The 12130-nt window shown below is 43.2% G+C and overlaps 1 protein-coding gene across 19 annotated transcripts in view; it reads right to left on the bottom strand.

Annotated features, from left to right (window-relative positions):
- Positions 1 to 5590, bottom strand: part of mbnl1 (muscleblind-like splicing regulator 1) — a 40259-nt gene extending 34669 nt beyond the window's left edge. For 16 of the 19 annotated variants that reach the window (XM_069684568.1, XM_069684573.1, XM_069684576.1 and 13 more), the window contains exon 1: positions 211 to 547. The gene's annotated coding sequence lies outside the window, so the exon portion shown is untranslated. Of the gene's footprint in view, positions 1 to 210; positions 548 to 1160; positions 1342 to 5473 lie in introns of those variants that run through there. The other 3 variants (XM_069684569.1, XM_069684570.1, XM_069684582.1) reach the window with 3 other exon arrangements.
- Positions 5591 to 12130: the final 6540 nt, after the last annotated feature.

The following is a 12130-nucleotide window of genomic DNA, read 5'->3' as shown; positions in this document are numbered from 1 at the left end:
CTGTTATTCCGACAATTTTTGGATTCTCGGTCAGAATGAACGGCTGCAACACACTCATATATATTATAAAAACAATATTATCACACATAAGGAAAAAGATATCAGTCTGTTTACGTAATAGACAAACTTAACTCCCTAAAGAAAGACAAACAGTTCAGGGCAAATCGTACGATATCTTCCGAAGCCTTATAAAAGTGCGAAGCTACTTACTTTCACTTCAGTGACGTGTAAAATCCCTCCATTTACTGCTTCTCCTTCTCCCTGTCTCTCTCTTTCCTTCTTGCCCCTCTTTTTCTTCTTCAACTTTCTTCCTTTCTCTCAGTTACTCCCCCTCTGTCAGACGCATGAAAACACTCACTTAGTCACACACACACACACACTAATGCACGCACTCCCACAGACAGAGTCACCCTCTCACACACTCTCTCCTCCCGCGACCCGGAATGCTTGGCAAGATCCAACTGTACTGAAATACTGTGCTCGCCATATAAGGTAGCAGCGGCTTCACATGTCACACATAATTTACATGCAGTGGGGCGGGAGTTTGCCTTACACAGCACACACACGTAGAAACACACATGCAAAACCATGCTTCCCCCCTTTAGGCTGACGCAGCGAGGGAGGGAAGGGGCAGAAAGAGAGGCAAATTGTGCCATTCTCTTGTTAAGCAAGCCCTGCAGGATAACTCCCAACATGTCCAATGTTGAGTCAGACGAAGGGAATGAAAGCTGAGTGGGCGATCTATTGATCCTCTCCGCTGCTTCCTGGAACAACCACGGCCCTCCAAACACACACACAGACGCACACAAACCATCAAATTTTTCTTGCTAACTAGCGCTACCCTCAGGAAGTAGCTATTGTGTGACTGTCTGCTTTGAGCCAAGAATGTGTCTTACTCTGTGTGTCTGCGCGCGTGCGTGTACGTGCGCGTGTGAGGCTATATCTATAAAACAAGACGTGACAAATAGATGTTAACCCTGTGGCCCACATACTGAACACGCACGCACACGGGAGACACTAAAGCAAACAATCCCCATATCTCTGCCTGTACTCTAATGCACAGGGGCTTACTTTGGAAAGTAAAGACTGCAGCACACACAGGAGGAAAGATCTAGATAAACCAATGAGACAAGGAGGAGGGCTATGATCCAGGCGCTTACCTCTCACATTGCTCTCCAGTTTTGTGTGTTGTGTGCTTCCGCCTGTCGATTGACTCTGTGTTTATGCGTGTGTTCAGACAGGCCGCGACAGCAGACCCCCAGGCACCGGCTGGACCATTCTCAGGCAGGCAGGCAGAGCGCAGCAAGGCAGAGCGACTGGCAGAAGAGAGGCAAGCAAGTGAGCGAGTGAATCAGCAGCGAATGAGTAGAGGAGCTGTGCGGAGCCGAGCACCGGAGAGAGAGAGAGAGAGAGAGAGAGAGAGGAAGAGAGAGAGAGGAGGAGTGTTTGTCTGTGTGATTGTGTGTGTGTGTTGCAGCGTTGGCTGTGTGCGCTAGTGTCTCCCCTCCCCTGCCTCTTGAAGTGGCTGAGCTGGGCTGTGCTGAGCTGGGCTGAGACTGGGCTGTGTCTCTACTGACTCCCCAGCCTCTGGATCGTCTGTCTGCTGCCCGAGGAAAGTGACGCTCGCTGGGTGGCAGTAGCAACAGCTGTGGAGGAGGAGGAGGAGGAGGAGGAAGAAGAAGAGGAGGAGGAGGAGGGAGCCCTGACTGCACTGGGCATACAGATCCTGCAGTCCCCTCTCCCTCCCTCTCTTCCCTGCTGAAGGCTGGCCACGCCCCCCCTAAAACAACACCAGGAAGTGCTGGTTCAGTTACAGCAACACTGCCCTTGCTTTTCCAATGAAGAAGAGGGGAAGAAGAAGAGAAGAGGGAGGAAGAGAGAAACACGGCAAAAGGAGGGAAATCAGTAACACAGACGCATGCAAAGTGAAGGGCGTTGAGATAAAAGGAGGCTTACAAATATTAAACACGACCAGGGAGGAAAGAGTGAGAAGAATACACGTGGAAGAAGGGAGCAGTGGTTGGAAAGAATGAATAGATGAAGGGGTGTGTGGGGGGGGAACAATTTAAAGGGAGTTTGCAAAAGATTAGGTCTGGCATCTGTCTGGATCCCCCCTCTCTCTTTCATATTGCCCTTCTGCTGTGCGATGCAAACCAAAGACACCTCAGCTCAGACTCACGCTCACAGCTCATGCCCACACTGTGCAGCAGGGTACACTGAACTGCACTCAGTCAAGCTGTGATACGCTAGTAAAGGGTAATACAGTCATTCAGAGTAACACAGAGGCTGTAAATACTCTGGAAATGACTATTCAAACAGATGCTGACCACTGCGGTTTGGTTGCAGGTCAGCAACATATAACAAAAAAGGGCTAACCCAGACGACAATGAAACAACTGCTGCTGCTGCTGCCAACTCTCTTGTATTGTTGTTGACTCAAGGCTTCTGCCACCACAACCCCGCACATCCAGGGGAAAGCCGGAGCGGCAGAGGGAGCCTCCAAGAATTTGATTTGGACCTGATGCTGCAATATCCGGTAGCCATGGAGATAGTGGCCTTGGCATCTGCAGGAATCTTTATAGATTTTGCGCTGTGTGCTGGCGCCAAGTTTTCTGTCTGATCCTGCATATTGTCTATGACTCACTTCATGCGATTGTGATCGAGGAGAAGGTGCATTCATAATGCTGCCTGTTTGGAATATTGAAAATAGACGAGCAGTGTATTTTTAATCTCAAAGAAAGTTCGACTGAAATCACACCTGCAGCCATATTGATGGGGAGACGTAAGAGCCCTTTCTGTAATCGGTATATTTGCATCGACACGTGTAATGCAGCAAAGAAATATACAAATGCCTCTATGTAAATCAAGTCGCAGCTGTGTTTCTGTTCCACCTCTTCCGTCTCTCCCTGGACCAGTTTCTACTGCTGCACGGCTCTGTTCGATACAAAGCCTGTGATAAGTCATCTCTAATTTACACAGCAGGCCTTTAAACCCCGGGTGACAATCTGTGTTAGAGCCCCAGCTGCAGTGCTAACCTTTTACCTAGCCACTATTCTGGTGCAATGTGCCTGTGTACTCAGGCAGAACAAAAACACGTATGCTTCAGACAAAGGAATATGTCAAGCAGTATTTTTCAAAGTTTTGATAGCAGCAGCAAAATGCATGCCTTGATCTATCTCCTAGCATCATTCATTAGCGGTGCAAGGGGATCTATTTTCTTGCCTTGCGAGGACACATACGGCATGTCTTTTAGATTAGCAGAGCAATTTGTTTGATTGCTGATCAATGCAAGCAGCAGGTCACTCTAACCTCCAAATGGAATTTTTCTTGACCCATAACGAAACAACACAGTGATTGATGTTTCTCTGGCTCGATAGTAGACACATTAGCAACGCCTCCAAAGATCTGGGTTTTTCTGCGAAATTCAGACACTGACGTGGAATTTCCCTTCTTCTGCTGCAGCTGAGCGCATGCCAGTGCTTCTGCTTCTTTCTGTCTTTTTTTAACTCCTCTGCCCTGCTAGTCCATGCTTTCTATTCTTTATCATTTTTATGTGTTTATCTCTTGCTCTTCAACACCTTCTCTCATTTTTGACTACATCTTCATTCCCCTAAATATCCCCCCAAACAACCACAACCACTGGTCTATTTTTCCCAACCCACAGACCCATATTCCCCTTCTCTAATTAGAGCTATGAATGTAGAGCCAAGCTTCGCAGAGGCCAGATGGTTTGCTCATTCAGCTCTATGAGTAATACTTTCAAAGTTTTATTCAGCATTTATTTTATAAAATGAACAACAGAGGCCTACTTCTCCTTTTCTAGGTCGTAGCTCTTTATTCGAGGTGAAATCAGCTTAACTTCCTGCTCCACATGTCGAGTATCTCACAGATAAGAGGACAGTGTGACCGTTGCTCTCTCTGAGTTCAATGAAGTTTAAGTATGAGCAAAGAGCAACAGGAATCAACATAAAGTACCGGGGTTGAGCAAAGGGTTCACACACACTCATGTCAAACAACTGAAAACAGGAAGAGGTGTGCGCGTTGAAATTAAAAGGGGAATACCACCAATGTTACACATCAAGATTAGTAAAGAAGACGGGGGCGGGGGGTACTACTCAGCCTTCGGAAACACTCTGATGACTACAGTCTGAGAACGAAACCCTTATAATGTCATTATCAAGTTGTATTATGGGAATTGTAGGACTCTCTGCTATACCAGTTTTGATGGTTATACTTCCACAATCTGCTTTGCAAATTTAATTTGTTTCAGCTGAGAATAAAAGACCAGTTTTAGAAGGACGCTCTTAATATTCCAGAAACTTCCTCACACACTAATCATCATTAATCACATTCACCCAAAGCCAGCACGGTCTAGCATGTGTGACCCCTGTGCCTCTGTCAAACCGTCAAAATCTTAACCCTTCACCATCATCCAACCTTGTTTTCTCTCTGTCCCCCTCCCCCTTCCGATGAACGCAACTTTCCACCTTAAGCTTCCCTATCATCTCAGCGCTCTGCTATTTCCCAGCTCTCTGTAAATGACACTGGCTGGCTGATGTGAACTCTCACTCCACTGAGGAAATGTCCCAGAGCTTTTGTGTGCCAAACTCCGATGGCTCATCTATCACTAAGGCCGCAAATACACATTACACTCCCATTACAGACCATCACAGCAACAGTACACAGTCCTGCAGAAGGGCCCGCGGCAGGGAGCTGCAGTCAACATCATTACAGCGTAACATTATAGCTTATTTTGAGGTAATGTGTACACTTAAAGTACTTTATATGATAAATTAAGGAGATGTAATAAATATGCAACATATTTCTAAAATTTGTCATGAAAGTGGGACAAGTTGCTCATGTGTGTTTACTGACAAATACTCATCTGGAGTGTTTTTTTCTCCTGCTGCATACTTTGTGGTTTCTCTTAACTTCTTTCCACTTTGACGCCGAGAGGGGAAGCAGGTGCTATTCAAGCTGTCAGGTTTGAAATACAGAGAGGAAATAGCACACTGTCTTGTCCCCATATGACACCATTGTGTGTGTGTGTGTGTGCATGCGCCATCCAAGTTAAAAGCTTATCTTGGAGATAAAATGAAAACGAGTGGAAACACCCTTTGCAAAGAGGCCTTTTGCTCAAACGTTCGGCCATTTTTTTGTCTCAATGAAGCCTTCAGATATTCTTCTGCAAATATAAAATTAAACTCTCCGTACATCCCAAACTTCCGACAAATTTCAAAGTACAGAGAATCACCGGGCATAGTTGTTCAGCAAATGAAACAGCAGATGTTGTCTTTCATGCAGCTGAGAAACTTGCAAATTATCAGATAAACTTTTGTTTGGTAAACTGAAAGAGGGAATCTCCACCAACGACACAATTATGAAATCTTAGTAAACAAATCAAGAGAAAACACAGAAGAAATGTCAACGGATGTTAATTTCATAGAGAGTAGTTTCATAGCCAGTGAGCTTACCTGTGTGTCTGTCTAACGCTGACGTGCCACTGGGACAGATGAAGCCGCTTCAACACAGGTCACACTGGCGCAATGCATCATGGGACGAACTAACATGCTCATTTCTCTCTTCCTCTACTTCTCTCACTCTCATCTCTCTCACTCTCATAATAGCACCTTCTGCTTGGCAACGGCCATACCACAAATGTGGTCAGGTTTACAGCGAACCATCACTGCGCAACATCAAGTCTCCATGACAACCACCCTCTTATCTCATTTGCATCTTCTGCTTGCATTATCTACTGACGCCAAATATGGTCACCTTGTTACTTTCCCCGCCTCTTTCTGCATCCCCTTTTATAACTTCCTCTTTCCCTCCATTTTCACAACTGAGTATACACGCTTTGTGTCTGATGTATACGCGCACACACAGTGTGAACTCATGCTCGCAGCCTCCGAGTTTGAGAAAAGAGGAAGCGCCTGTGACATTAGACCAGTTTGCAGCCTGAGAGATAAGCAGTGAAACTGTTTTGAAAATCAGGAAGTGCGGTGTTGTCGAGGCAGCTGCTGAAGGATTTAAAACAGAAAAGAGACTGCAGCATGTTATCACAGTCCTCCCATGGCAGGTGCATCGTCACAGGGTTTCACTTACCCCCTCAGTTTTACTTCTTTAAGGTCGGTGCAGGCATTTACCCTCCTCCTCTTCCTCCGCCAAGGAGTGTGTCTATCAAACTATCACAGGAATGTTGAACCAGGCCCCTGGAGCCCACACACAGCAACACTCAGCAGCACTCAGCACCTGTCTCCCACTGCCAGCGCAGAGAAAGAGAAATGGTCAATCACACTGGACAGCACCGCAAAGGAGAAAGAGCAGAGGAGAGTGGGAGGCAGACAAGTAATTTATCAGCAGAAAAAACAAACAAACTGAGCAGGTTGCATGTTGTGCACAACACACCAAAGACAGGTAAAGGACCTCATTTGTTGAACATAATATATTAGCATTAATTTGATTAATTATGGCATCTTGGCATACTTACCATAAACAAAAAGGTCGAGGTTCAGCCTTGTCTTACCTGCATAAATTTGCTTCTTGTTGCAAATTTAATGGTACATCACACATACTTGAAGCTACTTATAAACACTGAATATAAGGAGGGTTTCAATGCAAAGTAGGATGTATTGATCTTCTCACATTCTTCTCTCATTTCAGAATACTTATTTCTGGTATTTTGGTGACTTTTAAGTAAGACATTATTCAAAAAAATGTAGTGCACCTGCACTTTTCTTACACACAAGACTCCTTAGTTACAATAACTTAAATCCTATAGTCAAAGGGAGTTAAAGGGGGAATAATCAGTTGATGTTTTAATTGCTGAAAGTTTGGAAGACCCCTTTTTTCTGATCAAGGTATTTTTTATTGTCCCCCCAGCCCCTTGAAATATCAAGGTTGACCCTCTGATGGTATCTCTAATCTTCTACAATTTAAGACGGTACATGACTTCCCTGATCCAATGACTATATATATGTGGAAACGGGTCCTTCCATTTTAACAATGTCAGCCTGCTGGCCAGGAGAGAGAGAACAGAAAGCCTCTCCCAGCAATAAATGTTTTGTTCTAAGAACGTTCTAAGAATGTTATGTACAATGTTTTTAATAGTAGGAGAACGTTCCCTGAAAACATTTTCAGAAAGAAAATGTTCAAATCACATTTCAGGAACGTTTTATAAATCACGTTCTGATAGTTCAGGTCGTACTAACATCCTGAAAAGATCTTCAGAATGTTGCAGTTAAAACGTTTTTGTCTTAATTTAAGTTTTAACATTAAAGGAACTTTATTTGAAACGATTCACATCCTTAAAACGTTCTTTGAATATTAGATTAAAACGTTTTCTTCATATGTAATTAGAACAACAGCCTTTTTGGCAATTAAGCACTGGTTCCCAATCTAAGGGTAAAAAAAATGCGAGATGGTTTAAAAGGTACAAAGATTTACTATAAAACTTCACTATTAAGGCCTTTTTGGACACATGTATCCCTCCAGACCTCCATAAATACAAAAAAACTCATGAAGAAATAATTGATCTATAGGTTACCATCTAATAAGCAAAAAGTACGGGGATGTAGCAGATTCCTTTTTGCAAAAGCCCTCACGGTTTACTGTGTTGTTTATTAACAGTAATAATGTTGTCACTGCAGTTCATCTAATAGTGATTTATTGATGTAAAATGCTAAACGTCTCAAAATCTTTAATATTATTCATGTTTCTTTTTCATTCACTTTAAATATTATCCAGAGATGCAACCTCCCGACTCAAGCTTTTAAGACACATCATCTCTTCATCTGACACCTCAACTCACCCAGGCAGCATCTGGAGAAGCTCCGAGGAAGCAGCAGAGGCCCTGAGCAGCAGCCAGCCTCCCCTCCTCTGGGCTGCGGGGCTGCTGGGACTCTGGGGGAATGGAAGTCAATGAAACCAGGCCTAATTTAGCCTCCGCGGCCCCCTCGAGCTGCCAGGAAGCAGAGTGAGACTCCTTCCCTTTTTAGGGCTCTCTGGACACTGCAGTCTGGAAGTGGCACTGCTGCATACCTCGCTACAATAAGGTGCTGGAGAGAGAAAGAGAGGGGACGGTCAGAATTTGTTATATGGAAATGCCATTTTAATTATTATATAGGCCTAAAAGAAAACTCTGCAGGGTGCGAACTAAACATTATAACAAAGCCCTGATATTACTCACACTGTGAGCTTATTAAACTGCCAGTTTGGACACTTTTACAATCTTCTTATCTTTACACCACTTTCTCAGGATACACGGACAGCTTGGTCCTGTAAATGACTGAGACACATTGCTCACTATCACAACAGCTTGCCATAAAATCACACCAGTAATCAGGTGTGAAAAGAGGATTATGAGAGAGTCTATACTTACACTATCCACTCAGCTGGGCCTGACACTCTGTCATGTAATCTTTAATAACCAGAGTCTGCTCTGAAACTGGATGCAGGCGGCCTAGAAGTGTATTTCTCTCCTTCAGAGCGAGAGAGAGAGAGAGAGAGAGAGAGAGAGAGAGAAGATACTCATCATCCAATGACACAAGAGACTTAGGATTTCATTTTAGTGTTAAAGTTTACTACCTCGTAACATGTAACTAATATATGATCTATCATGTAAACTTCTTTAGCAAAAGAAAAACAGCACTTCACATGTAGATACACATGTACACATGTGTTTTCCTTCGAGACTAAACAGTCTACAAAGTAAAAAGAGGCAGTGTAAGGCAGCAGTACTTATAAAATGATAGACACGTCACTATCTATTAAGCGTGGCAGCCTAAGTATTTTAAATAAATGGATTAGATGAGGATTACTCATTGAGCCTGTGCTCCCATCCTTGTGTTTTCCTCGTATGATATGATTACACATGTATTATCAAAGAGACAGCGATCACATAAGCCATGGCATGAAAAACACAATGGGATTATCTGTGGTGGCGATATGAAGTCTCTCTTCGTTACCTCCTACCACCTTTAGAGAGCGCTAAATTCACGGCTGCTGTTTTACTGCAAAGTTTTGGAATAACATCTGCAAAGGCCGACCCAAACTGACATAATCCCATTAGTCTGTTCAAGGTCCCCGTCCGACCACCCTGCATAATGAGCAGGCTGCTCGGGTAATATCCACAAGTAAATGTTTTTATAAAGAGAATTACTCATGCCTCTTGTGCCATGGACATCTTTTAATTCAATTAATCTCCCCCCGCAGGAATTTTATATTACGGAAGTTTTTTCATTATATTAGCAAGTTTTCGTCTGTAAGTGAAGCCCCCATTAAGACCGCTATAAGAAGCTTGCTGAGAGTTGTTTATCCGGCCGCTCCCATCTCAGACTGCAGCCATCTCGCCTCCATTTATACAGCGCTTCACTGGAAATCTTTGCAGCTCCTTGGAAAACTGTCTAGCATGTGACATCATTTATGTGAACGATGAGCTCAGCGACTGTCATCACCCCAGCATGCAATTAGATAAGCAGCTTCATAACTAGAGGCTATTAAGCGACAAGTGACATCAATAAAACATTAAATTACAGCCCTCTGATGGTATTTAAGTTGAGCCCGTCTCTGCCAGTATATTTAGATAACAGTTAGTCATCAAGTCTAACAGAAATGAATTCATAATAAACAACAAATCAGGAACCTGAGTGGGCTGTTTAGCTCTATATATGTCATCCAAATGCTAAATATTGTACATGTGAACAGTTCATGTTCACTGGGAAGTACAAACACTTTTGAGATGAATTCAAATGCAAGCCTGGGTTTTGTTATTCCCTCTTATTCTGCATTTTTATATTTATGAAAGAAGAGGCTATTTTATTCAGTTAGTTTTAACAAACCAATGTGACCTCTGTTCTTTGTATGAGAGACAATAGAGGAATGTATTATTGGTAATTCAAATATCACATAAAGAACATTACATCAGATAACAAATCAGCAAAATTATACTGCTGTTTTTATTTTTAAAGACCCCCTCCAGTGAAAATCAAGTGTTTAACCTTGTAAACATCTCCATGTGGTGTTCTTCATGTGCTACAAGACATATCAGGGACAACATGAGCAGTCATCTCCATGGCTGGGCCTGTCTGCTTTTAAACTGCAGTGTACCAAGGACAGGCTGAACAACACGTTTTCAGATTGGCAGGTTTGAGACGTCACAAACCTAAGGAGCCAATCCTGTTAATGGACGGGGTGACGCTATGCATATCATTATGTGCAAACTATGGCAACCACTTCAGTGACACGCGAGCCAGCTGTAACAGTCTTCGTAATTTGTGCAAACTTGCTACTAATGCTACTGCGACTACTGTTAACGTTACTACTACTAATTACTACATTTCAAGCTAGCTAAGTTTCAACAAGTAGCCTCTAAACGATGGCAGAGACGTGTTTTGTTTTCGTGACGAAGGGGCGGTTGGAAATGTGCATAGTGGGCGGGGACTATGCAGATTCCGGAATTTTTAAGGAGGGAGAAGAAGGAGATGCCTTGGGAGGTATATGTTATTTTAACTCTGTCTTAACAATACTCTGGTTCCCATATTGATATAGAAATAGTTTCCTCTTGCTGTAATCATTACTCCTTTTCATAACAGCCTATAAGAGATCCGAATGAATTATAAGGAATCAGCAGTGAATCATTACATTGTCCAGTGTTCAGTAACTCTAAGCCCCTCAGAGCTGAGGGTAATTCAGGAAAAAGGGTTCAACCACCAGACAAAGGTTTATATCTAAATCATATTCTATACAGTAGGAGACTGTTCTCTCCACTTAGTAACGTAGCAACCACTGAACTCAACATGGCATCTATTGTAATTCTAAAACTAGCTAAGCTGAGCGCCAGACATAATTATATCTCTCCTCAGCCAATCAAACAAGGCTGAGCCATAAATAACAGACTGCTCCCCTACAGAGCACCAGTCTGTGCCGAAAAGTCAACAAACACTTTCTCCAGTAGTGGCTCTTGCTCACTACTGGATTCGCACTGCTCAGAGGAGAACAAACCGAGGGGGCGAGAGGCCTGTAGGTTTTACAAAAAAGAACGAGCGAGAGAGACAGAATAGAGAGAGTCGAGAGGAAGAGAAAAACAAATGTAGCCTATGATTACTGAGTCATAATGAAGGCTGTTGGATGGGACTGCGGCTATGAGCTATGTCATTAAAGACAGTGTCGAGTGGCTGGAAAGCCTACAGGTCTGTATTTGAAACACTGGCCTGCTGGGATTCAAAAAGGCCTTCAAGAAGCTTCTCCAAACTTATGACAGCATATCACAAACATTCCCCTCATAATCTCAATGGCAGAAAGATCTCTTGTTGGAGGCAATGGCTCCACTTTCAAGCACTATTACTCTGTTTGTGTTTGTGCCAGACAGCTACCGCAGCGCTCTGCGAAACAGCTTAGTCTCCAGGGCCTTATATTTAGATTTTACGACCAATATTGAATTCTGACCTAAGATATTTCCACCAGGGTGATTTAAGGTGTCACCTCAATAGGGCAACAAGTTATGGCCGCAATTACGACCAGATCGCATCACATCACATGGCTGGAGGAGGACATCGGTACATTTGTTCCCTCTGGGTGATGAGAGGTGGGATTGGGAATGTATCTGCACATAGGAGCTTATTAGCATGTCACACAGTAACAGAGTTTTACTGTTTTACTTAAGGGATTTGAGATTTCATCTTACCTCTAAATGTCATATCATCATTGTCATTGTGGTGACAAGTCAACAACGGCAAAATGGCTGACACAAAATGACAAAGCACTTTCTGAAAGATCGAATGTTATGTGAGTAACTTGCTGCAAGGCTCTTTGAAACACACTCGGTTTTTGAAGTATGTGAACTTATCAACAGAGATGTATTGTAAGAAACATCTTGTTACATATTTCCTGAGAAATGTAAACAGGACTGTGCAATAATAAATCCCTGGCATGTATCACGTAATAAAAGCAGCTTTGTCCTGATTTCCCCTATGCTATTGGTTTTACTTAGCACCTCTCATAAGGGAAGGCGACACTTCGGTGTGACATATCCCATGAGTCATAATCTGATCCTGGTTTGTGACAGATAGAGGTTTCATAGGTGCACATCTTGACTCACATTAGGTCATTATTGGACTTTAACTTTCAGCCGG

The sequence above is a fragment of the Semicossyphus pulcher genome, unplaced genomic scaffold, assembly GCF_022749685.1.
Source record: "Semicossyphus pulcher isolate SPU_LCO1_2020_fin unplaced genomic scaffold, fSemPul1.0.p SCAF_7, whole genome shotgun sequence".
Classification (NCBI taxonomy): domain Eukaryota; kingdom Metazoa; phylum Chordata; class Actinopteri; order Labriformes; family Labridae; genus Semicossyphus; species Semicossyphus pulcher.
The sequence above is the reverse complement of the archived record's forward strand: the minus strand, read 5'-3'. Positions and strand labels throughout refer to the sequence as shown.